At 44.5% G+C, this 24,807-nt stretch overlaps 1 protein-coding gene across 2 annotated transcripts in view; it reads right to left on the bottom strand.

Annotated features, from left to right (window-relative positions):
- Positions 1-21,081, bottom strand: part of LOC138569614 (uncharacterized protein KIAA1958-like) — a 182,355-nt gene extending 161,274 nt beyond the window's left edge. Inside the window, exons 1-2 of one of the 2 annotated variants that reach the window (XM_069647756.1) lie at positions 20,915-21,081; positions 19,977-20,055 (exon numbers count right to left, since the gene is read on the bottom strand). The gene's annotated coding sequence lies outside the window, so the exon portion shown is untranslated. Of the gene's footprint in view, positions 1-19,976; positions 20,056-20,553; positions 20,684-20,914 lie in introns of those variants that run through there. The other variant, XM_069647749.1, reaches the window with a different exon arrangement.
- Positions 21,082-24,807: the final 3,726 nt, after the last annotated feature.

Raw genomic sequence — 24,807 nt, 5'->3', positions numbered from 1 at the left:
ACCTTCCTCTTTGCTTCTGCTTTCTCTCCTCCCCTCCCTTGCTGAACTCCTGACTGAAATTGCACTGGTTACCTGGCCACCCTTCTGATCTCTGGCCCAGGCCCTGTCAACTGCCCACCTGCACTGCCTCCCTGGCAACCCCTGCACTTGGGGACTGTTTTTCTGTACCCCTTCAGTCCCCTTTCCAGCACTTTGTCCGCACTTCCTTGCACTTGCCTGTTGCTGTTTTGTTTTTATGTGTTTTTATTTATTTATCTTATTTATTCCACTTCCCATGTACTGCACTTTCCCCTCTCCCTTTCCCCCCTTGCACTCTTCCTTTTTCCCCCCTTCCCATGCACTTGCGTGATCTGAATGACACCTGGCCTAGTAAGATCGTTGTCTGTCCTCCCTTTGACCCCCCCCCTTGCCTCGTCGCGCCTTGAAACACTGGTGTATAGGCGCGGTATAAATGCCATATCATATCATATGATATCATATCATACCTTATCCTTTTTCTGCAACCCAATACCAGGCTCAGGATACAATACAGAAGGCTCCCCCTCAAAATATTTACTCAGAAATGATTGCCCAGCTGCCTCAAAAGTGTAATGCACCTTTACACTCAACTCCTCCATCTTGGCACCTAGAGACAGTGTTTACCTTCTTTCTGCCTTCACCTCCTCCCTCATCTCTTTTAACATCCTCCCCATGGTTAACTCAGACTCTTTACCTAAAAAGCCTTTGCCAATGGCTAAAAGGATTCTGAATAAACTTGCTGCTTATGTAGTCTTAATCAACTTGCCTTAGTTCAGAAAAAAAGGCTTTCTCAGAATGTTCTCTTCACAATATCCAAGCTAACTGATTAAAGTCATTAGGGCTCAGAGTTTCGAGTTTCGAGTTTCACTATTTACAATTGCCTGCTTAGGTTCACAGGCTACTTACGCTGCTGCCAATTGTTCTGAGCTTCATCCGACTAGTGATGAAGGGTTCCAAACATTGCTGTACTGCACTGAAAACTACTGCGCTGTAGAAAAACAAACTGCACTGTAGTTGAAACACACCGCGCTGTAAATGAAACAAACCGTGCTGTTAATTAAACAAACCACGTTGTAAATATGCACGCTTCTTTTCTTCTGTCAGTTTCCTCTAGGACCTTCTGTTGATTTCCTTGCACTCTCTCACAGGCCCAAAGTCGCCCGTAAGCTCGGCTCATGTGTGACTGTTAGTCTATTAGTATTCAAGCGCAGAGCAAAAACTGAGAGTTTACCTTTGCTTCGCCCAACCCTTAAACAAAATATATTTATGCAGCACTCAACTACTTCCTGCAACTTTATTGATAAAACTTCTTTTATAAATATTTACGGATTTAAAAACGGTTTTCATTTCCCAAACGTCATTTCAGAAACGACTTAGGTTTTAGTTACTGTTGCTGTCTCAGGTTACTTTTTGTTTTCTGCTCACACCATCTCCTTCAGGGCAAGCTCTCTGGGTGATTTCTTAAATGTTTTCTACAATTATCTCTGGAGCACTAAATGCTGTGAGCATCTTTGTTTGATAACAGAACGAAAGCCAGTTTAGAATCTTTTGTATGATGCCAAACTACCTCACTGATGTTGCACAGCCAATCAATTCCAATGATTCCTACCTCCATCTTGGGCTGGGATCACTCCAGACTCCTACATTACCAGGTGTTAAGGAAAACTTTAACTTGGCAAAGCTTCCTATAGAACCACAACTTTCAAACACAAACACCCTTCCAGAGCCTCACACCTGCCTTGTGCACCCAACTCCTTTCCTAGCTCGCAAAGCAAGGGGAAATCTGACACTCTAGGCTGGCCTACTGCAACAGCCTCTTACTCATTCTGCATAAATCCTCCCTTCGCCCCCTTCAACTAATCCAGAACAGGACTGCAAGACTTATCCTTGGCCTCAAGCCCAAGGACCGCATCTCTCCATCCCTAAAATCTTTCCCCACTGTGGGTCTGGGTGTTAGCGCGTTCCCTGCAAACCTGATTACTACAGCGATCAGAAGTGCTTGCAGCAGAATCATCACTGATTGATAACACCTGCACTGGCGGTGAGTTGCAAGCAAAGACTGTCTCCCTGACAATGCAAAGAGCACAGAAACCAGCAGCAGGATAACATCAGTGGCTGAGTAGGTTAACTGTATTTGTATTTGTATTTTATTTATTTGTATAGAGCTCCAGGCCCGAAGGCGCGTATCTTAGAACAACAAGGTACAGATAAGGCAATGGTGACAGTAACATTAGAATTCAGTCAGTATACATCTTAGAACAACAAGGTACAGATAAGGCAATATTACAGTTACATTAGAATACAGGCAGTATACATGACTGTAGTGCCAAGGTCAAGGTACAAAATGAACAGGATAAATAAAGTACATGGCAGTGCAATAAACAGGTAGTTGTTGTCAAGGAGTAAGAAGACACATGTAAGGTAGCAGGGTAAATGGCAATTAGTCAAGTGTGGAGTATAGCCATAGCTTGGCTTTTTGTTTGAATAAAGTTGGAGAAGATAAGGATCTTATGGTGAGTGGGAGTGAGTTCCATAGTTTAGAAGCCATAACTGGGAAGATTTCACCCCCGGTTTTCTGAAGTTTGTATCTGGGGATGGTCAGGCAATGTGCTTGGGCTGATCTGAGTGACCGGTTGGGTGTGTGCTGAGAGAATCGAGAGGCTAGGTAGATGGGGGCCTGCTTGTTTACACATTTGTGTGTGAGGGCAAGGGATTTCAGGGATATCCTTTGGGCAACTGAAAGCCAGTGTAGACTCTTCTTTGTTTCAGAGATGTGTGCAGATCTGGGGATGTTGAGGGCCGCTCTAATAGCATTATTTTGAGTGACCTGGAGTTTGTTGAGGTTGCGTTGGTTAGTCCCTTGATAAAGTGCATAACAGTAATCAAGTTTAGACATAACCAATGTCCTGGCCAGAGTAATGAAATTCTGTGTGGAGAGGAAAGGGTGGCAGGCTTTTGGTGTTTGAGCGTTAACAACAGATGAAGACAGAGGTACAGTAGTGTAACAGTGAGGTGGTAGGCATGCACCTTAGAACACGGCAATAAGTGAGAGGCTTTTGCGATGTAACCGTTTCAAACAATAGATATCATTGGTGAATGGTGGGGGGGGACGGAGGTAGATACATTACGGGCCTAGTATGCTCCGAGGCTTAATTATACAGAGAGCGCTAATTAACTTGGAGCGAGCCACATTAAAATAGTAGTCAATAGTCGGACTCTTACCGGACTAATGGAAGAAGACGAAAAGTTTGGCCAGAATGTTACTTGGTAATAGGCGTTTGTAGTCCCTGTGCAGGGAGCCAGAGTGTGCTACTGTTAACGTATATATATATATATATATATATATATATATATATATATATATATATATATATATATACTTATATATGTATATATATATTTTACAGGGCCTGCATTAGCGGCCCTGTAGTTGTATTGGTTCACTGTGATTTCACTGCAGAAATAACAAAGACGTACAATTACAGTGCAAAAAATATGCCAAGAAAAAATATCAAAATGCCTTTTACAGTGCACATTGTAAAAATACCTAATTTCGGAGGGAGATCTCCCTTACCTCCTTACCTCTCCTATTCCTAAACTCTCCTAGTCACCCACCCATTTATCCCAATTTTAACCTAAATCGGTTTATTTTATTTTTAACACCTAAAACCCACCCATACCATTACATTTTCTTTTCTTTATTTTGATATTTTTTCTGCTGTTAGGTATTTTTTACCCACTCTATTATTTCTTGCAATATTTGTTCATTTTTGTAAATTCATTCTTTATTATTTCCTGCAATTTTATCAATGGATACCGTTATGGTTAAGTTGCTCAACCCATAGGAAGAGCTATTTTTGGGCAGTTTATAACTTCGCCCCCCCTGGTCGAATCCTCACAGAACTTTGCTAAATAAGTATATTGCTCTGTAAGATTGATTCTTTGAAGTATGGTGAGGTTTCGTGAAGGTGGGGAGTTATCTGGGGGTCCTAAAAGGTATTGTTTTTACCATTGACGCAATGGATAAAAAGAATTGCTCACGCCTACAGCCCAAATCGCTGGATAGATTTTCACCAAATTTGCGACAGGAGCGGCGGTTTGGTCCCGAAAGTGTGGTATTGTAAATTTGGTGTACATTTTTTTTAAAAGTCTAATAAGTAGGTAAAAAAAAAGTGTGATATCTGGGTTTGTCACTTCCCTGATCGGTCTGCGTACGGACCTCTGATTGGTCCAGCAGGTGGTGTGATGTCCGCGGACATCAGACGGACCCGCTGATTGGTCAATAAAAAATGTGAGGTGCGTCAGATTGTTGGAAATGCCCGCCATGCTGGATATGCGGACAGTGGCCGGTGTCTGTGAACATCGTAGTAGAAACATATTAAAAAACACAACATTGAATTCCATGATGGCCACCATGAGGAGAGCTGTGTGAAGCGGAACTCTCCTTCCCCACGAGGCCCAAAATTACAGAATAAAGTAAATATAATCCTTCTCAGGCAAGGGAAGTAGTCAGAACAAAGGGATCTTATGCCCGACACCAAATTGTAAACTCATCATCCATGGGGCACTGAGGCAGCGCAACGGAGCAGGTGGTCCGTCTCCGTCGCGTAGCTGAGGAAGCCCGTGGGAGATTGGGATCCCGTTGGACACAGCACACCTAAAAGGCTGGTAGGAGTGGAAGCGGTTTCCCTCCATTGAAGAGGAAAGGCGTTCATTTTCCCCCTCTCACTCCCACCTGGAGCAGCGGTGAAGCTCCAGAGAGCCGTGAGAAAAACAGGTGACATCTCACAGATCCCTGCGACAGAGCAGTGGAGAAGGGCTCTGGAACCAACAATGAGGTAAGCGTGGCTGTGGGGGGCAGAGGAGGGACTGGGGGATGAAAGAAATTGAGCGACCGGTCGAACACCCCTCCCACACCTCCCAGCAACGCGAGGAAAGGCATCGGCTCATCTGAGCCTTGCAGCCACAGGGGGCTGTGATCTGGAATCGGCCGGAGGAACAAAATCACTGCAGGGAAGGCTCTGAGAGGGGGCCATTATTTACACAGACTCAGCAGAGCCCCCCAGCCCAAAGAGAACAGCGAGGGAAGAGTTGTGCCCAGTAGTGGAGAAGTTACCCCCCCAGACCTGGTGGCTGGGCCGGAGGGCTAAACAAAGACTGCCATTATCACTAAGCAACACAACAGGGCTACCAAATAACCTGGCAGCCACCCCAGACATTAACAGTACACCATGTGAAGATGAGAGGAACTTACAGAGGGACATATATGAGGGATCAGCGACAAAGAAGCCTAAGGGGACAGAGAGGCTGGATACAGGGGACAAAACAAGTAAGAACTAGCGCAAGCTTCCAATGAGGTTAAACAAAACCCCAAGAGCCACCCGTGTGGGGGAAGACAAAGAAGGAGGAGACGCTCCCTCAACATAAAGCAGCCACCCAAGGAACTACCTGGGAGTGCAGGAGGAATTGGCGCCCCTCCCGACACCAAAACCACAATATCATAGCCCAGTGACCAACGAGAGGCAAGATGTCGAAAAACTGAGAAAAGAAGCCCAGAACCCACCCAAATCTGTGAAAAAGTCCCAAGATGGTGCCATCCAAAAATGATGAGGGCAACCTAGCGGGAGGGCGAGCAGCACCCATATAGAACAATGGAGGAGGGTCAACAGAATAAGATGGGAATAGAGCAAGTGGTCACTCAAGAGGTTCTCTATCAGTGCTTTCAAGACTTTGTGGACAAAATAGCTAATACCATACACGTGCAAATGGACAAAATGAGAGAGGACTTCTCTTTGGTCCTTCAGGAGGTCATGGTGGAGATAAATAAATTGGAAGGGAGAGTGGACGCCACTGAAAACGCGCTCCAGGGGATCGCTGACAATACAAAGAAAATTGAAGAACTGGTAGAACACCTGTTTAGGGTCACTCAAAAGCAAAGACTTTGAAAACCGGTCAAGGAGAGCAAACATAAGGATAAAAGGATGGCAGAAGAGGTGGGAGATAAGGACCTAAATTCAATTGCCAAACAGGCGTTTGCGGACCTGATAGACCTAGAGCATAGTGCCGGACTGAAAATAGATTGAGTGCATGAGTCGGGCCAAAGAGAGGTGAACCGGGAGCAAGGCTCACGGATGTGTCAGTCACCCTACAAAGCTATGAGCAAAAGGAGAGAGTGCTGGTAGCGGCAAGGAAATCTGGGGGGATTGCGTATAATGGGTCTGACTTGCAGCTCTACAAAGACCTTACACAGACCACTTTGGATAAAAGGCAAATGATGGGTCTGGTGGTCAGAACTGTGAGGAAGATGGAGACGTGGTTGGACCTTTCCCTTTGGACTTTTGTTTGATTGGGAGGGGCATCAACACCGAATCACCACTTGTGAGGAAGGGATGAGAATCCTGGAAATTGAAGAGGAAGAAGGCCAAGGGAAGTCCCAAAAGCAGGCAAGGCACCCGATTAAGAGAAAGCTGTGGAAATGGACCAAATGCACAACGAAGACACTGAGCTCCCCAGATAAGCCCCCGGGAAAGGGTCAGAGCGGAGGAGAACCACACGGCAGAGACTATGAAAAGATTGAACAGATGAACATGAGCCCTGACGATCGGGATCAAAAGCTGCCTGGGGAAGGAGGTCAGAAAGGAGGTACCGAGGGAGGGGTTGGGGATATAGGCTAGACTGCAATCACTCAGGAGTCTGAGGGGACCCGCATAAGAATCTGCTGGGAAGGCGCAGGGGCTCAACTCCCAAGATCGGAGGTCAGGGGGTGCTAGGAGCTGGTTAAGCCCACCCAGTGAGAAGGGAGGGAGGGAGGTCCCAACCAACATCTGTACTATGCTGTAGCCAGTAGAATGACATACCATGACCATGGCTAGAAGAGACACCCCGTTAAGATCATCTCCCTGAACATTAGTGGGAAAATGAAAAAACTGGAACATTTCTGAGGCGGGATGGACCAGGGATACTAGCCCTTCAGGATACACATAATAGCAAACAAGACAGACATAAAGTGAGATTAAGGGGCTACCAGCAAACATTCCAGGCCAACAAAGAGGGCAGGGGGGGTACTGATTGCCAGGTGAGATAACATGGGATTTCACGTCGCCATCCCAGAGATACTCAGAGGGTCGGTATTTGGCTGTGACGTTTCAAGTGGTGGTGTACACCCTTGCAGCTATATATGCACCCAATGTGGGACAGGACAGGTTCCTAAGACTAACACTAAGAAAGCTGGAGGTCTTCGCTAAAGGTCATATCATTTTTGTGGGGGATTTCAACATGGCTTGGAATCCCTATGAAGATAGAAGTGTGAGTGACTTCCATAACCAGCCAAGACCTCAAAAGAGCTATTAGTGACTTATGTCACTGGTGGACGGCTGGAGAGAAAAGCGGGGTAACGCGAAAGGGTATACATTCTATTCACATGTACATAGAACCTTCTCAAGGATTGACTACACCTGGGTGTCAAGAGCTTTATTGGGAGAGGTAAAAGAAATAGAGGTGGGTGCTATTGCCCTGGCTGACCATGCTCCCGTTACATTATCCATAAACATTGTGGAAGGCACACCTGGGCTGTGGACATGGCGATATCCATTGCATATTCTTAAAGATGAGATCCTTAGGGCAGAAGCAAAAGATAGAATTCTAGATTACTTTAGCAATATAATCTCAGGTGAGATGAGCCAACAAATGGTACGGGATGCCTTTAAAGCCACTTTGAGGGGGACGCTTATAGCTTTGAAATCTCAGAGGGACAGACAATTGAGACAGTTGGAAACGGAGCTAGAGGGAAAAATGAAACAAATAATGGTCTGCATGGCAGAAGGTGCTGGAGGGGCTATCAGAAGGGTGTACCGGCTAATAAAGGGTCAACTCGAGGTCCTACAAACGAAAGCGGCCGAACAATCGCTGATTTACATTAAACAGAAATATTATATTAAAGCCAACAAGGCAGACCGCCTATTGGCAAGGGCACTGAGGAAGAAAGAAACGTCAAGAAAGATACTGTAAATCAAAACAGAGGGGGGCGGGGAAAGCTCAGCTCTTCCAGAAATGATGAGGGCATTTACAAAATATGAGTCCACTCAATATAAGACGGATTTCACGTCAGAACAGGCACAAAACAAATACCTCAAAGCATGCCTATTACAAAAGGTTGCCAATCAGCAGGAAATGGAGGGTGACATCATACCAGAAGAAGTAAGGGCGGCCATAACAAGCCTACCAATGGGGAAGGCGCAGGCTCCAGATGGGTACTTGGCAGACTTCTATAAAACCTACAAAGAAATTCTTATTCTGTATCTGGTCCTGCTCTTTAACTCTTTTGGGCAAACAGGGTAAATCACACCTTCCATGGAAGAAGCCAAAGTAGTGTTACTGCAGACGCCAGGGAAAGACAGCACCCAATGGGATCCTACAGACCGATGGCACTTATTAACATTGATGCAAAAATGTAAAAGAGAATTCTGGCAAACCGAATCGACCGGTTCCTCCCGGAGCTTGTCGACCTGGACAAATCCGGATTCATCAGAGTCAGACAGATATGCGATAAAACTTGAAGGGTCAGTCATCTCATCGAAAAGGTTAATAAAACAGGTATCACAGCACTTATTCTGACCCTAGACACTGAGAAAGTGTTTGATAGGGTCGAATGGCACTTTCTTTTCTACACCATGAAAAAAATGGGATTCGGGGCCAAATTCCTAACAATGATGAAGGCGAATTATCACTGACCCAGATTACGACTGGCAATTAATGGCCAGCTCTCTAAGAGCATCCCAGTCATGAGAGATACAAAGCAGGGGTGCCCCCTTTCCCTGCTACTTCACGCAATCCATTTGGAGCCTCTTCTGTCCTCCATTCGGACCACTGACGAAATAAAAGGGATCTCATTCAGCATGGAAGATCACAAAGTCGCAGCATTCGTGGATGACTTGCTGTTAATGATTACGGACCCAGACAAGACTTCCAGAGCAGTTGACCGGGTACTGTATCAGTTTGGAGAGGTGGCAGCTTAAAAATAAATGTGCAAAGGTCCTAGGTGTTAAACCTGTCGGTCCCATCACACAAAGCTCAAGAACTGCAAGAAACCCTCCCATATAGGTGGACGGAAAAAGGCATAAAATACTTAGGAATAGTGATCACTAAAACGATAGCACTTCATTTGGCACAAACTACCTGCCCCTTTTGGAGAAAATCAGGAAGATGCTAGCTGACTGGGGACCCCTGTCAGTATCATGGTTAGGGAGGACCAATGTCCTAAAATGGTAATCCTATGGAAGATGCTCTATCATTTCTGGGCATTACCAGTACTTGTATCCAAACTTACTTCCGGGCCCTAGAAAAACATAAGGGTGCATTCATATGGAATCACAAAAAACCCAGGGTGCGAAGACAAGTTATGAGAACCTTAAAGAATAAGGGAGGGTTGGGAGAACCAACTTTCAGAGCTTACTATCTCGCGTCACAGATCAAAGTGATTAGGCACTGCTACAGGGACGACAGGGGGAAGGTGTGAAGACCCATGGACAGGGCAGTAGTGGGGGCCCCACTGAAGGAGGTTCTGTGGCGACAAAAGGAAGATAGACCAGCAAACATGTACTAGTAGTGAAATAGTGGACCTGGTGGGAGAGGCGTGTGATGAGTCGGTACGACAGGCAGCGCTGACCACCTTTCCCTCTTTGCTGACGCCTTTGTTTAGAAACCCATCATTGACACCCAGTATGGGGGCAAATAATGTGATAGGTGGCAGGAGGGGGGCTGTACAAAATTGAGGGACATGTTTAATGGACAGGAGTTGAAAGCCTTCAACCAGTGTAAACAGGATTTCAGACTAGAAGAATGGTGGCGATACACTATTTTCTAATACAACACTGGCTACAACACGCCACGATTAGGAGAGCCGCTACCAGAGATCTCACCCCCCTTCGAACAATATGTCACAACAGACACAGGGGACAAACATATAGTGGGGGAAATTTATGCCATTATCAAAGAGGGGGAGGAAGCAGAAAAAGGGGTATACATGAAGAGCTGGGAGTAGATAGCGGGGCATCTCATTGAAGAGCAACAATGGTCTGCTTTATGGGCACAGATCCCTAAACTAGCAAGGGCAGTCCAAATACAAGAGATATGGACAAAGGTATTGGTTCAATGGCACCACAACCCTGAGAAGCTACATAGATGGTATCAGTCGGTCTCGGATAACACCTGGAGGGAATGCGGGGAGGTGGGAAAATGGGCACACATCTGGTGGGAGTGTCCATCCATTCAATCGTATTGGGCAATGATCCAGACAGCAATGGAAGAGATCTTTGCGGTACAATTCGAAAGGCACTCAGGGAGAAGCCATCCAGGGTCTGGAAGGAATTCTAGAAGAGTTGCCAACAAAGTCACAAAGAAAGGCGTATGTGATTCTGATGATGGCGGGGGCACTGGTGGTGGGTCAGAAATGGAGAAAGAGGTAACCGCCCAATGAACATGAATGGGTGGATAGGGTATGGAACTTTGTGGCACTAGAGTGGGTTACTTCATTCGGGGGGTTCACCAACAATTTCTCATAGAATGGGATTTGATTCATACGTTTCTTCAGCGGGACTCAAGAGGGGCATGGTGCCCGAGGAAAATGAAACTGTTGGGCATGATCCAAGTGCAGAAATAGTAGGGAGTACAAAGGGGCAAGGACTGTCAATGCCTTTGTCAGGAAGCAACGCAGAGACTCGGGTCACAGTCGAGAGCTGGATAGACAAATGGGCAGGGAGGAGATATGGGGTGGAAGAGGATATGGGGAGGGAATGGGATACGGTTGGGTGAGGGGCAGGGGGAGGTTGAAGGGGAGAGAGGGCTGAGAGAAAATAGAGTTAACAATGCTGTGTTTTTTTGAAAATGACAATAAAAAACTAAGTTCAAACATAAATAAAAACAACATTTCACTTGTCAAAACAATGAAACAATCTCTGGGGAGGTGAGGGATGATGAGGATGGGATGGGATATGGCCTGAAAAAGCCCCAGAAATAGGTGTTTTTTCATCGATGAAGTCCGCAAACAGTACGGATATCCGGGGCAGTCTGGGATGTTCGGGGGCATCTAAATATATTTCTGCATTACAGGGTTGGTGAAAAGCAGTTTTTGGATGGCTTATAACTTTGGCACCACTCAATGAAACTGCAATGAAACTGCATGAAACATGTCTCTGAATGGTTCTGCAAAGTGTGGTGAACAAAATTAGAGGGGGGGTCCAAGAATATTTTAAAGGCTTATAAATGTGGTGCCATTTGACGACTCTGGATAAAACTTTGCAAAAGGATTTTAGACCTAGATATGAATGTTTGCAAAGTTTGGGGAGATGTTGTCAAGAGGGGGGAAAATTAGAGGCGGGTCTCAACATTTTTAGATAGCTTATAACTTTGTTGCCGTTTGGCAAATGTGGAGAAAGGTTTTCAGAAAGATTATGGACCCAACCTTAAATGTTTGTGTAAGGCCTGAATGGATTTTGTCAAGTGGGGGCTAAGTTATATGACTATTTTATTAACCTATATTTTGATACTTTTCAAAAAATAAAACATGGGCGTATTTGCAGAAACTCATGCAAGGAGCGTTGGCAAGGACCTGAAAGCATGGTTTTGCAAATGTGTCAGTAATTAATTTTTTGAAAAATGTCATTATTTATTTATTTATTATTTGCTTGTTAGGCCCTTATACAATAAGAATATACTGTTTGAAAGCGCCCACAGGGCAGGGAGGGAGGGAGAGTGGAAAATACATTACAACATTACAACAGAATATTTAAGAGCAGAGGGGGAACAGGAAGAGGGGCGAACCTGCTATGCCTTGTGAGTATTCAGAACGTGCAAGTGCAGAAAGGAAGGGGGAAGTGTGGGTAAGTGCTGCGGAGGCCGATCCCGAGCCATGGACGAAGTGCTAGGAATGGTAAGTGCTTCAAAGCCTGGGGTGCGGAAGGTGTAGGTACAAAAAAAGAGGCATACCTTTGGTGACTGAGGTATAGCCTGTGGCATTGGACAGTGGCCAGATTATCCAGGTCATGGCCTAAGGTCTAAGGACATGACCCGGACAATCTGGCTACTGGCCATGACCAACAGGGACAACAAGGGGGTTACAAGTGGGTATGGCCACCAGGGACTGGCTATGTAGTAAAGGTTTTGTAAATTGGGATAGGTTTGAATGGGAAAAAATAATTCTGCTTGCGGTTAGAGGTTGAAATGCTGGTTGGGATTGCAGCAAATATGCACGAGGAGGGTCAGCAAGTACTTCAACGCATGGTTTTGCAAATATGTTCTGTATTTTATTTTTTGCAAAAGTGTGAAAATGTAAGTACAAAACAGTGATATAACATGGTGTCTGGACAATGGTCCTGGCTGTCAGCAAGGAGAAATGTGTACTGTAATTTGTTTACTGGGGCATACGGCATGGGCGAAGCGGTAGGTTTGAATGGGAAAAAATATTCTGCTTGAGGTTACAGCCTGCAGTGGTGGACTAGATTACAACAACCTTGCGCGACGAGCATTAGCAAGGACCTAAAAGCATGTTTTTGAAAATATGTCTTGTGTTTTATTTTTCCAAAGTGTAAGAATGTAAGTAGAAAAACTAGTGATATACATTTGGTGTCTGGGTAGTGGGCTTGGCCCTCGGCAAACGCAAATGTGCACTCTGATTTGCTTATTGGGGAATGCGGCATGGCCAAAGCCCATGCCCCATGGATTTGGAGACTGGCCATGGCTGAAAGCCATGTACACTGGCCATTGGTTACATTATTAGGGTATAGTGGACATTGAGCTAGGATGCAGAGTAGGTGCAGTGAATAATTGTGGCGGTTGGTAGGCCTGGGGTTATGCTTGAGCCTTATGCTGTAGGCAACTGAACAATGATTTGCATCCCCAGCATGCGCTGCTGATAATGACAGACATAAGTATGTGTTGCAAAAAATATGTTTCTTAAAGGAGCTTTATAGTTCTTTAATATATGTGAAAAGAGGAATTATTAATAACTTATATGCAGTGATGTAACACCATTAAAAGATTTAACTTATAAAAACCTATTGAATTGATCAAAAAAACTTTGTTAAAGTGATGTTACGGTTAAGATGCAGCCCATCCTTGGGACTCCTCTGATCCAGTAGTTAGCCAGTGGCGTCTTACCTTGGCATCCCTTGGAATATCCCTCCTGGGTTCTCATGAGCACATGCAGATCCATACTGCCCCTTCTATTTATGCACTTGTCCCACTGCACGAAGCATATGTGCATTTATAGGAGCACTGTGTACATTCATTTGCGTAAGTAAGGGAAATGCAGATGCAAAAAGATTAGCAGAAGATTGTTAAGTGGCAGTGGGTGTGTGGAAGCTTAACATGGTCATAGGGTTATATGTACAGTTTTTGGAAGTGATTGGTGGGTGGATTAGTGACTGTTTGTAAGCAGGCATTGAGGGATTGTTACAAATATAAAATTAAAAAGGGTAGAAGGGCTGCCATGTGCGATGGTGTGCACGTTCCATCCAGGTCTTTTAATGTTCCATGGTCTGGAAAGTGGACTGTGGAGATTGCGGATAGTTATAAAGGTCCATCGATTATGGTCCTTATTGTATGCTAGACATTTCTGATGTCATCTTTGACGTCCTGGGTGTTAGTCTTAGCAGTGCACAGTGATGGTGTGAGTTATGTCTGCTTAGCTTACCATAACTGCCAATTTTCTGGTGTTTTTCAGTTTTACTTGTAACACTAACGTCCCTTAAACCAAGTTTTTTCAGTGAAACTAACCCATCATGACCCAGCTGTAGGGCCCTCACCACATCCAGTGACTCACTTCTAACCGGCGTTTCATTTATCAACTTCACACTGCCTTCACATCAGTCCTGGTTGTAACCTATTCCAAATCCCATGTCTGCACTTTACACGACAGTGTCCCACATCTCTTCCTACATCTTACCACCTCCTGGGACATTGCAACTAAGAATTGGGGAGCACTTTGTAAATGAAGGTTGTAAACAGACAGACCTGGTCTTAATAAAATATATGCATACATACTGCATTAAAACTCCACAGTTGTTTACTTACAAACTGGAGCTACGCTAAAGCCCCATACCCGATTCCACCTCATGCAACTGCTGTTGCTTTTTTCCTGACTTTTACAGCTATAAAACATCCCTGTTTGGCATATGTATTTATTTATTTTTTTCATTTATAGAGCGCGTTAAGCCCCGGGGGTATCAAGGCGCTGTTACAAGACCAGTTACACACAAGACATAGTAGTTGCACATTCCAGGTACAGAGAGTGACAATGTTTTTTGCAAAGGTTGTTTCCCATATGGCTGAGGAAGACCATTGGTCATATGGCTTTGGGAGAGGACGTCAAGTGAACAACAATGTTTTAGCGATTTATCAAAGGTTCAATAAGAGTGCCCAGCTCACTTGGCAGGTGGGAGTAGGTTCCAATGTTTGGCAGCAATGGAAGGGAAATTGGAGCCTCTAACTTTGGCCCGTTTAATTTTGGCTGGGTGAGACAGTGAGCATAAACTGCCCTGGTAGGTCTAGAATAGGCAGCTTTCAAGAATAGGTAGGGTGGGGCATCATTGGTATAACCTGCATCTTTCTGATGTTGTTGACAGAGGTGCCATCGAAGAGGGCATTACAATATTCAAGCCTTGATCCTATTGTGGCTTTGTCTACAGTGAGGCAGCTGTCCGGGGAGAGAAAAGGGTGTAGCTGCATTGAGGGTGTAGCTGCATTGATTCATCTTGTTGTGTGGGTGGCTGAGGAGGCAATGGCCCTTACTTGCCGTGAGAAGCATAGGGTAGCATCCAGGTACACTCCTAGTGTCTTCACAAAGGGTGAGACTAGTATTGAGATGCCGTCAATGTTAAAGGTCGGAGTATTGTGTATCAAACTTCTAGATCACTGACAGGGAGCCCACCAGCAGGCTCTCAGTCTTGTCATCATTTAAGCAAAAACGGTGGGTGGCCATCCAGGCCTAGATGGTCGTGTATATGGAGTTTAAGGTGGTAGATCCTCGAGGTAATTGGCGGAGAGGGGGTAGTAAAATGTGTGTATCGTTGGCATAGTTTGTGAAAGATATGCCGATTGAGTCTAGAAGGATGAATAGTGGTTTGTGAATTTTTTTACAGAGTTGGGGATACAGGATCATTGAGGTACACCGCAGGTGATGGGTGCGGGGGGGGGGCTGGCGTTCTCTGCAAATACCCAAATAACTATCACTTAGGAAGGTCATGGTCACCAGGTAGAGGTTAGCCGCACAGGAAAGGTGTAGGGCAAGGATTTTTTGGTCCACCAAGTCAAATGCAGCAGACAAATCTAGGAGTAGCAGCAACGTAGACTTTCAATTGTCCCTGATCTCATCGATCTGTATCTTTAGATCAAGTAGTGCTGATTCAGTTGTGTGGCTCGAGCAGAACACCGACTGGCGCATCCACAGGATGTGATTGTTTTCCATGTAGCTCTGAATTTGCAGATTAGCAGCTCTGCCCAGAATCGTTAGTAGAAATGGGACAGCTGTAAGCGAACGGTAATTGGTGGGAGTAATAGGGTCAAGCGAGAGTTTTTGATGAGAACCCAATCTTCCTTAAGGCTGGTGGGGAAAATGCCACTGGGAAAGGAGGCATTGATGAAGGAAGAAATGATGGGTGCCAAGATCTTGGCACAGTCTTTGATGAGGACAGCAGGGCCGATGTCACCTTTCCATTGAGACGGTTTAAGACGTTTTAGAATAGATTTAACATCATCTTTTGAGATATTGGTGTAGTGGAACGAGGGCAGATCTTGGGGGCAGGAGGACGAGGCAATTGTGGCGGCTGTGGATGAGAGCGAGGGTTTAAGCAGGGCTTGCATTTATTTATTTATTTATTTATTTGTATATTTTTACATTTATAAAAAGCACAAATAACCTGGAAGCATCTAGGCGCTGGTTACAGAAAAAGGACATGGGGGACAATAGGATTAGTTGAATAGAAAAGTCTTTAGATGTTTCCTGAAGATGTAGTATGAAAGTTAATTTTTAAGATGTGGCAGGGGCTCATTCTAGAGGGCCGGTGTGCATAATGTCAATTTTTCGGTATAGGGTTTCAACTTTAGTGAGCATGACGCTCTGCATATTGGTGCACCAGGAATCATCTTTCAGGATTGTGGCTGGTGGGTTGGTAGGGGTTTCCAGTTCCCTGAGAATGATGAACATCTCAAGAGTGTTGGATTTCCCATTGGTAATGGGGGTATTGTAGGTAGTGGCTTTGACGGAGAGGATGGCTTTTTTATAGTGGTTGGCGGCAAGGGAAAACAATAGTTTCTTGGCTTCTGATGGTGATTTCTTCGAATCAGCTTCTGCTAGCCGATTTTTTGGAGTGATGTGTTTGGAGTTCAGGGGTAAACCATGAGTTTCTGTGTGGTTTGAGTTTTCGTGGTCTTAGCGGTGCAATAGGGTTAAAGGCAGCCGTCACCGTCTTGCAGTACAAGTTAGTAAGTGTGTTAGGGTCAGTGGAAAAGGGCAGCTCAGGTAAAAGTGAGTTTGGCAGGGGGGCAATACGCTCTTTAGTGAAATTCTTAGAGCTGCGAGCTAGGGTAGGGGCCAGCGGGATGGCGATCGGTGTAGAGTGGGCAGTAGGCGAGATGGTGAAGTGCACAATGTTGTGGTCCGACCATGGCAGTTTAGGTCAGAGATCCAGTCTAGGATGCGTCCTTTACTGGGCGCGGGGGAGGTAACAGTTTGTTGGAAGCATAATGCAGTCAGTGGGTTAGCGAGTGAAGAGGCAACTAGATCAGTGGGGTCATTGTATACTAGATTGAAGTCTCCCATCAGAATCATTTGAGGGAGACTTGATATTAGCACCCATTGTATGTAGGATGTTCTCTTCGAAGGAGGGTGCTGGATTTGGGGATCAGAAGATGGTATGAACTGTTATAGTGTCGGAGACTGAGAGGGTGAGTTTAACAGACAAAGGGCCTCATTACAAGGTTGGAGGCAGCCATGGCGCTTTTAGCGCCATGGCTGCCTCCAAATCCTTATCGACTCCGCCCTGGTGAATGGAGCTATTACCACCCCATTCCAAGGTTGGCGGGGCCGGTAATTCCCCATTCACCAGGGCCCTTCCCCATTCCCATTTGAGCCCCCATAGGCTCAATGGGAATGGGGAAGGTGCTAATAACGGTACCGCAAATTGCGGTACCGTTATTAGCTCTAAAGTCCATTTGCGGGTCTCGTCCTTAACGCCTGGAAAAACCAGATGTTAAGGGAGGACCCGCAAAGGGAACTCGTAGTAGGGCGGTAAGGGATTTACGGCACCGGTGCCCTTAACAGTGCCGGTAATCCCTTACCGCCCACCTCGTAATGAGGCCCAAGATATCAAAATTGTCAGACAGTGTGGAGTTACAGATTCTGATGGATAGGGGGTCCCTTGCTATGCGCGCTATCCCTCCGCCTATGACATTCAATCTGTCACAGCAGAAGACAGTGAATCCTGGGGGCGGGGAGGAAACTGAGAGAGCAGGGCCAGAAGCAGCATGCAGCCTTGGTTCAGTGGTTGTTAGGATGTAGAGATTTTGAGCGGTGATCTAATCATGGATGTCGAGGACGTGTGCAGGACTAGATCTTGCATTGATGAGAACACAAAGTAAGGGTGAGGAGGGTACATGCTTGTAAGGTGTGCTAGGTGGGTCGGTGTAGTTCCTACCTTGCTTTGAGGCGTTTGGGAGCTGTGAGATGACTTATCATAGCATTCCCTAAAGTAGGAAGTTTAGTGTCCTTCTGAGTGGTCAAAGGCCTGGAGGGGTTGTTTGAACTGGGCAATGCTGACGGCTTTATTTTGGATTGTGGCATAGTGATGCGATCTCCTAGGGGGGTATTTCTGTTCATAGTAGATTGTCGGAGTGCTGGTTGCTTTGTTCTGGATCTTGGTGTAGTGACTATAAGGCCACCTAGATGGGTGTTTCTATTCGTAATAGGTTGTGGGAAGTAGAAGATGCAATGCATAGCCGAAGGTTATATGCCTGTGCAGCTAGCAAAGGTCGGATCCGGGTGCTGTGTCCTTCATCCGGATGTAAAGGGGCAGCGTTGTAGGTGGCCCTGACAGCAGTAATAGGTGTGGGTCAGCTGGTGAGGCTGAAACAGGTGCGAAATACATGAATGGAGGAAGGAAGGTCGTAGGCTTAGGTAACGCGTGTCTAGTGGCTCAGTGATCACGGGTGCTATGCAGCAGTGAGGTGGAACAGACGTTGCAAGATTTAGGTTGTGTGTGTCCCTGTGGCGACACCCGCTTGTGTTGGGGACTCTTTGGCGTGGGTATCGGAGTGGGTCTAGCGATGCTGGGCTGCCTAGAGTGAGTTTCTGGCGTGAGGTCTGTGCTTAACTTGGGCGGTGCCTCGGGTCACGAGTGCTAATGCAGGTGAGGGGGTAAGGTGCTATGGTGTTTAGCGGGCAAGTGCGGTAGCGGTCAATGTATCGGCGAGGGTATGAGCTGTAGCAGGTCAATGCAGTCAGATCTACAAGTGGGATCGACAGCAGTCTAGTAGATGGGGGGAAGGAGGAAACTGGTGGGCGGCGGAAGGGGTCCCAGGTTTGGGCAGTTTCTAACGCTGGCATCAGTGACAAATTTACAGTCAAGGGCAAGAAAATGCGAGATTACAACAGGGGTACTAGCTTGGAATAGCGGTGTGAAGACACAGGCATCACTTCCGATCGGCCGACGTTTTCAAGTCAGCTGTAGTTGCAAATCATTAAACGGCCATGGTCGGGTGCTGCCGGCGCGCCGGACCATCCAGGACAGACCAAGAGAGGCATAGTTGCACATGGCCGCGCTCCTTCAAAATGGACTGGCTGCACCTGCCAGCTCAGGAGTAGTATCCCCTTATGTTGTGCAGGCAGATGCTTGATGCTTGATTCCGGAGGCCTTTTCGAGGGCTCTCTGGGTGCTGAGTGGGTCAGTGGGCAGTGCGGCAGCCATTTTAGAGAGGTTTTTTACCTCGTAGATCTTCAATGCTTGCAATGGAGGTGCGGGGGGATCTGGAGGGACATGTGGATGTTGCACCTCTCCTGAGCTGATGTCTTCCAGTTAGGCCAAGACAGGCATAGTTGCCCTTGGAAGCAGCCCTTCGAATACCATATATGCCAAAAATAACACGAGGAGCTCAGCTGTTGTCTAATTTAAGTATAAGTTGACTCACTTGAGATCAAAAATAGCTTCTTTAAATCCCAAAAAGCCAATGGTTCACTATATAGATAAATAAGTATCTTTCATTAAAGACCCTAGACGTCGAGACAAGACCGCAAAAGGATTTTAAACACTCATAGGAGACAACGAAAATGGACCACTCAGGGTTCATGGTGCCAGAAAACAACACCCACATATTTTTTTAAAACATGCTATAACTTTAATACAATTTCTCAAGCTCTAGAGTGCCATCTTCTCCTGCAGTTCAGCAAACCAATGGTATTTTGGACATATTTCATGCAATATATTTCAAAGGCCTCAAAATTACCAAATCATCCCACATGTGCCTGTACTATTATTCAAGGAGATGCTGCATTTGCAAATATATAGGAGGCACGCAGTCATTCAGCTCTCATATCAAGTGATGAGCGAGGCCTGATAGCTGCCTTAAAGAGACTATGGAAACGTGACATCTCTGCGACTACTAGACCAGTGCTGTGGGGGAGAATGGCGTTTTCAGAAGACCTTAAAATGGCTGCCGCTTCCCCAAAATGCGCTTGGGAGCTTTTGAAAGGAGACATTACAATAGAAATAAAACTCTCCAAAACCCTGTAACATTCCAAGGTCATGCGAGGGCTGTCCAACCAGAATGTATGTTTGGTTGCCTGCATACCATGTCCTATGACCATTTATGGACAGGGCCGAAAACATGTTTGTCACCTCTAATACTGAACTTATTTGGTTACTTTTTGCATTTTATAAGATGCCAGTCAGCTGCACTTGGAACATACTTACCGCTTTTCATGGAACTTCAGCTACAACGGCAAAGCGTTCAGAGTCCTTATATACTCACTTTCTTTCCCATTTATATGTTCTAAAAGAAAAAAAAACAGCATTTGCAGATTTTCTCATTTTAAAAAAAAACGCCAGTCAGATACAAATTGCATACTATTAGGTTAGATAGCCGCCTGCTCATAGGACAATTACGTTTTTTAATGTACCTTAATCAGGTGTATTTCTTTATCCATGTGGTTGAAATATATAGCAGTGCAAACACCTGCCATGATCCCACCTGCAGTAAATGATTATCAACGAATATCAAGTCGAGCCCATCAGATTGCCCTGGCACTAACGTCTAGGGGTGCACTTCAACATCTCCCCTCTCCAGCCAACTATCTGACACCTAGCCACATATCTACACCCTAGAATCGCCCCCAACACACACACACACACACACACACACCTATCATGCCTTCAGCCTGTCCCGTTTGTGACAAGCACTCTTACACAGGCCCTCTGCACTTGCTCTGCGGATTGCAACCCAGGCCTATGTTCTGTATATTGCCCAACAGGGTGGTACTTGCCCATGTACCTGCACTCTAGCATCTTTCACTTGGGCTGCTTTCTGCACTCAACCTCCATGGCCTGCACTCTGGCTGCCGCCCCTCTCCCTGCACTCAATCGCTTGAGAGTGCAACCTCGGACAGCAACTGCCAGTGAAGCCAGCCCGCTGCCCTTCAGCTCTCCGGTCATGTGACAAGGGCCCAGGACTCCAGACAGCTGCCTTAAAGGGACTGGCACAGAATATTCTGTACCAGGTTTGAGGTCCTAGCTGGGATCCCCTCTTCCCTTTGGTAAACAGTTGCAGTGGAGGAGCAGCATAATTTTTCAGTTATGCCAATACGTTTTATATCTGCCAAAGCATATTTGAAGAAGTATGGAAAATACTTTACCCGTTTTCCAGTTCCTTTTCCGCATGTCACATTTGTGCGACTGTGAAGGCAGTGGTTGTAAATACAGGCTCCTCACTCTCAGACGAGACAGGCCTTTTCTTGATGCCCGTGCTGCTTGATGAGTGAAGCTGTTCCTTGGAATCGCTTTCTAATCTCCCTTTCACGAGTGTCTGCGTGATTCAGTACTTGTTTTTATTTGAGCAGTAGAACGTTCACTGCTCGTTCCACTGGACACATGCAGTAGAATGTTCAGACTGAACTAATCCCTCTATGCCATCAGAGGGCATAATGGCAGTCCTAGACTTTTCTTTTATACACACAAATGATATTTTTGACTGTGCTTTAATTAGGTTATTAGGTTAGCAAATATAAAAAAATTCCCAAAATGTATTAGTTTGTGAAATTATAGCCCAGCGGTGCAAAAGTGATTTATGGGCTAAATTAAGTCATCTGTTCACGTCAAGAATGTCCAAAAACCCATATGCCACAACGGGATCCAGCAAAAAAGATGTGTACACTGATAATCAGCGAGAGGAGGGTTTGCATTTAATTTTCAAATGTATGGATTTTATGGGGTGAATGAGTCAAGCCATGACATTTTTTTCTGTTCGGCTAACATACAATCATAAAACAAATCAAAATGAAAATGGTACGAAGGCACTACATATTTTTTATGACTAATTATTCCTTCTGTTTTTCATGCATGCCAACATGCCCGATTCCATTTAGGGGGTGCCAGGCAAGTCTTGGTTTTTAATATGCATTCTGGGACTTGTAGTCCTGGATTTCTCCTTTATGAACACATAACTGCAAGTCCCAAAATTCAAAGAAGAAACAGGACTGGACTAGCATCTCCAGAATGGAATAGGGCATGATGGCATGCAGGTTTTTTTTTATTGATTTATATTTGAACCTGGCTTGCAAGAAATTGCTAGTTTACATCATGCCTAATTGGAACATCATTCCCAGTTTGCAGTATACCCACTAGGAACATCATTACCAGTTTATATTATGTATAGTTATTACATTTTATTATGTCCTTTCACACATCACAGACAGTAAAGCTACATCCTGCCATATAAGGAGCAGTAATGACTCCCTCCTACGTGATAACAGACACTACAAACAGCACGAGATGTCTTCCATAAAAGAAGTTCCAGATGCAAATCTTTCATTACTCAGTATGCTCCCAGTTTGCTTAGACCCATCATATGCCAGTTTGATAATCCTAGTATACTCTCATGTCGACAAAGCCATTATGTTCCCAGTTTCAGACCTAGAGTGTACTCCATTTTGACAAATGCAGTATATTCTACTATATTCTATGTTCCCAATTATGCACTGAATGACATTATTCATAAATACAGCATACATCTCGTGTATAATTGCACAATGTTTGATGTACTGCTAGTCCACAATTATGTTACACTTCCAGGTTACTGCTGAACAACTATACCAGGCTCCCAGTTACAAAAATCCAATGTGCTGCTAGTTTTTGCTTTAAAAATTCCCATATATTTCTAGATTGTAAAATTCAAGTGTATTCCAAATGTTACCATATTAGTATGCATTCAGTTTGTCCAAGTACAGTATACAGCAAGATTTATAACTATATACTCAAAAAGTACGACAACCCCAGTACACTTAGGTTTGACAACCACAACACAAACTCAGTAGATTCAGTTTGCAGATTCTATTACCTCCCAGTTTAACAATAACACTATAGTCCCAGTTTAACAAACCCAGTATGTTCCCAACTCGACTACCTTGGTATATTTCGGTTTGACAACCCATGTATATTCACACTTTCCACAGACTACTTTCACAGTTGCAAATTCCCAGTATGCAACCAGTAAACAAAAAACAGTATATTACCAGTTTGAAATTTCAAGTCTGCAAAATACCAGTACTCCCAGCTTGACTGAGTAAACCCCCAGCTTGACAACTCCCGTTTAATACCGACATTTGCCGTTTGACCCTTCAAGCTTGACAAACCATGTATATTCTCTCACATTAAACAGCATCAATACATACCGAGTTTGACAATCCTAATACACTCCCAGTTTGCACAATTCCAGTATATTCTGGGGTTGCCAATTTTAACAGCCTTTACAACCTTGGTATATTCCCACTTAGACAACCCCAGGAGTTTGCACTATGCCCATATATTCATTTTCTTAACCCTAGTCTAGTACCAGTTTGACAATCCCAGCATTTCGCCATTTTATATGTCTGTATTCCGTATCACACAATTCCAGTATACTTATTTTATATGCAATCTATGTATGTACAATACTAGTTTGCCATATTGCAGGATACACCTGTTTTACTGTGGCACCATTATGGTACACTCCTACTATGCTATAACCAATCCAATTGGACTCCCCATTTTCTGTTAAACAATTCTAGTAAACTCGCAGTTTACGATTACACTATCCCACTAAATTCCCATGTTGCACCATTCCGGTATAGATCCAGTTGTCACAAGCCCAGCATATTTCCACTAAGAAAATCCCAGTACACTTCCAGTGGGATATTTCTAGTTTCACAATTCAAGTGTATTCTCAGTTTTATGTATCCAAGTTTATTCCCAGGTTACAAACACAGCATAGTTGAATTCGGATTATATACTCAGAGAAATCCCAATTCGACACCCTTGTGTATTTCCCAGTTTGCCCACTTTACAAAATCCCAATTTTACAATCATGGTATATTGCCAGTTTGACAATCCCAGCATATTTCCAGTTTTTACAATTCATATATATTCTCTGTTTGGCAAACCCAGCATAATCCCAGTTTTTCGCATTTGCAGTAACTGCTTGTTTGACATTCTGAGTCTGCACACAATTTGACTAATTTAGTATACTCTGGTTAAAACCCCCAGAATATTTCCTATTCCCAGTTTTAAAATCATAGAGCACAATATTAGACCACACAATATCAGTATATTTTGAAATTGCCCATCCAAGTATATTCCCAGTTTAACAATCCCACTAAATTCCTGATTTGACAACCCCAGTATTACCTGGTAAACTGCCACTTTGCTCTACGAAAGTATATTTCTCATTTTACATTCTGGTTATGTTTCCACACTTCGGAATTCCGGTATATTACCAGTTTGAACACATCAGAGTATTCCACTTTTTCACAGTAACTCAGCAATGTCCAGCACTCACAATGCCTGCATAGTCCCAGTTTGCACAATCTCTGTATATTTTAGTTTTAGAATTTCAGTATGAACCCAGTTAGATATCCAATTATTTTCCTCAGTTGGGCAAACCTAGTATACTCTCTGTTCTATAACCTCAGAGTACTAAAACATAGCAACTATAATGTAGAAAGTGCCAAATTAGCTCAATCCCAGAACGTTACGTTTGCATTTTAATTCAACATCTAGATATATATGCTCAGTTGGTCCAAACCTAGGATGCGTCCAGTCGGACAATTCCGGTTTACTATAATTTGTGTATTCTCGGAATATTCACAGTTTGTACAATCTCAGTAAACATCCGGGGATGGAAAATGATTAGTTGACCCAAAAATATCTGATTGTGAGACATATACCCACCAAAGGATCATACATAGTTATCAATTTGGGATCAATTCGCGCTCTGAAACACTTTTGAATGAGCGCAATATAAATAAAATGTCATTTAATTTAATTTACATGAAAATACTGCATCCTTCACAGTGAATCCGAAAATGTCGAATTTTATAACTAATTTGTGAAAAAATAAATGCAGTGGCAGACCCCCGCAGAACTCCTACATCCACCAACTTTACTGAATACCCCAACCCCACTACCATCTATATTTTTGCATAACTTAGTTGTAAAACATGCAACATTTTCGGATCCGCAGTAATGGTCTGTCCAGTCATGGGGGTTATACCAT

This window comes from Ambystoma mexicanum, chromosome 1p (genome assembly GCF_040938575.1).
Source record: "Ambystoma mexicanum isolate Mex_15411 chromosome 1p, UKY_AmexF1_1, whole genome shotgun sequence".
NCBI lineage: Eukaryota > Metazoa > Chordata > Amphibia > Caudata > Ambystomatidae > Ambystoma > Ambystoma mexicanum.
Note: the sequence above shows the minus strand (reverse complement) of the source record. Positions and strands in the feature narration are given on the sequence as shown.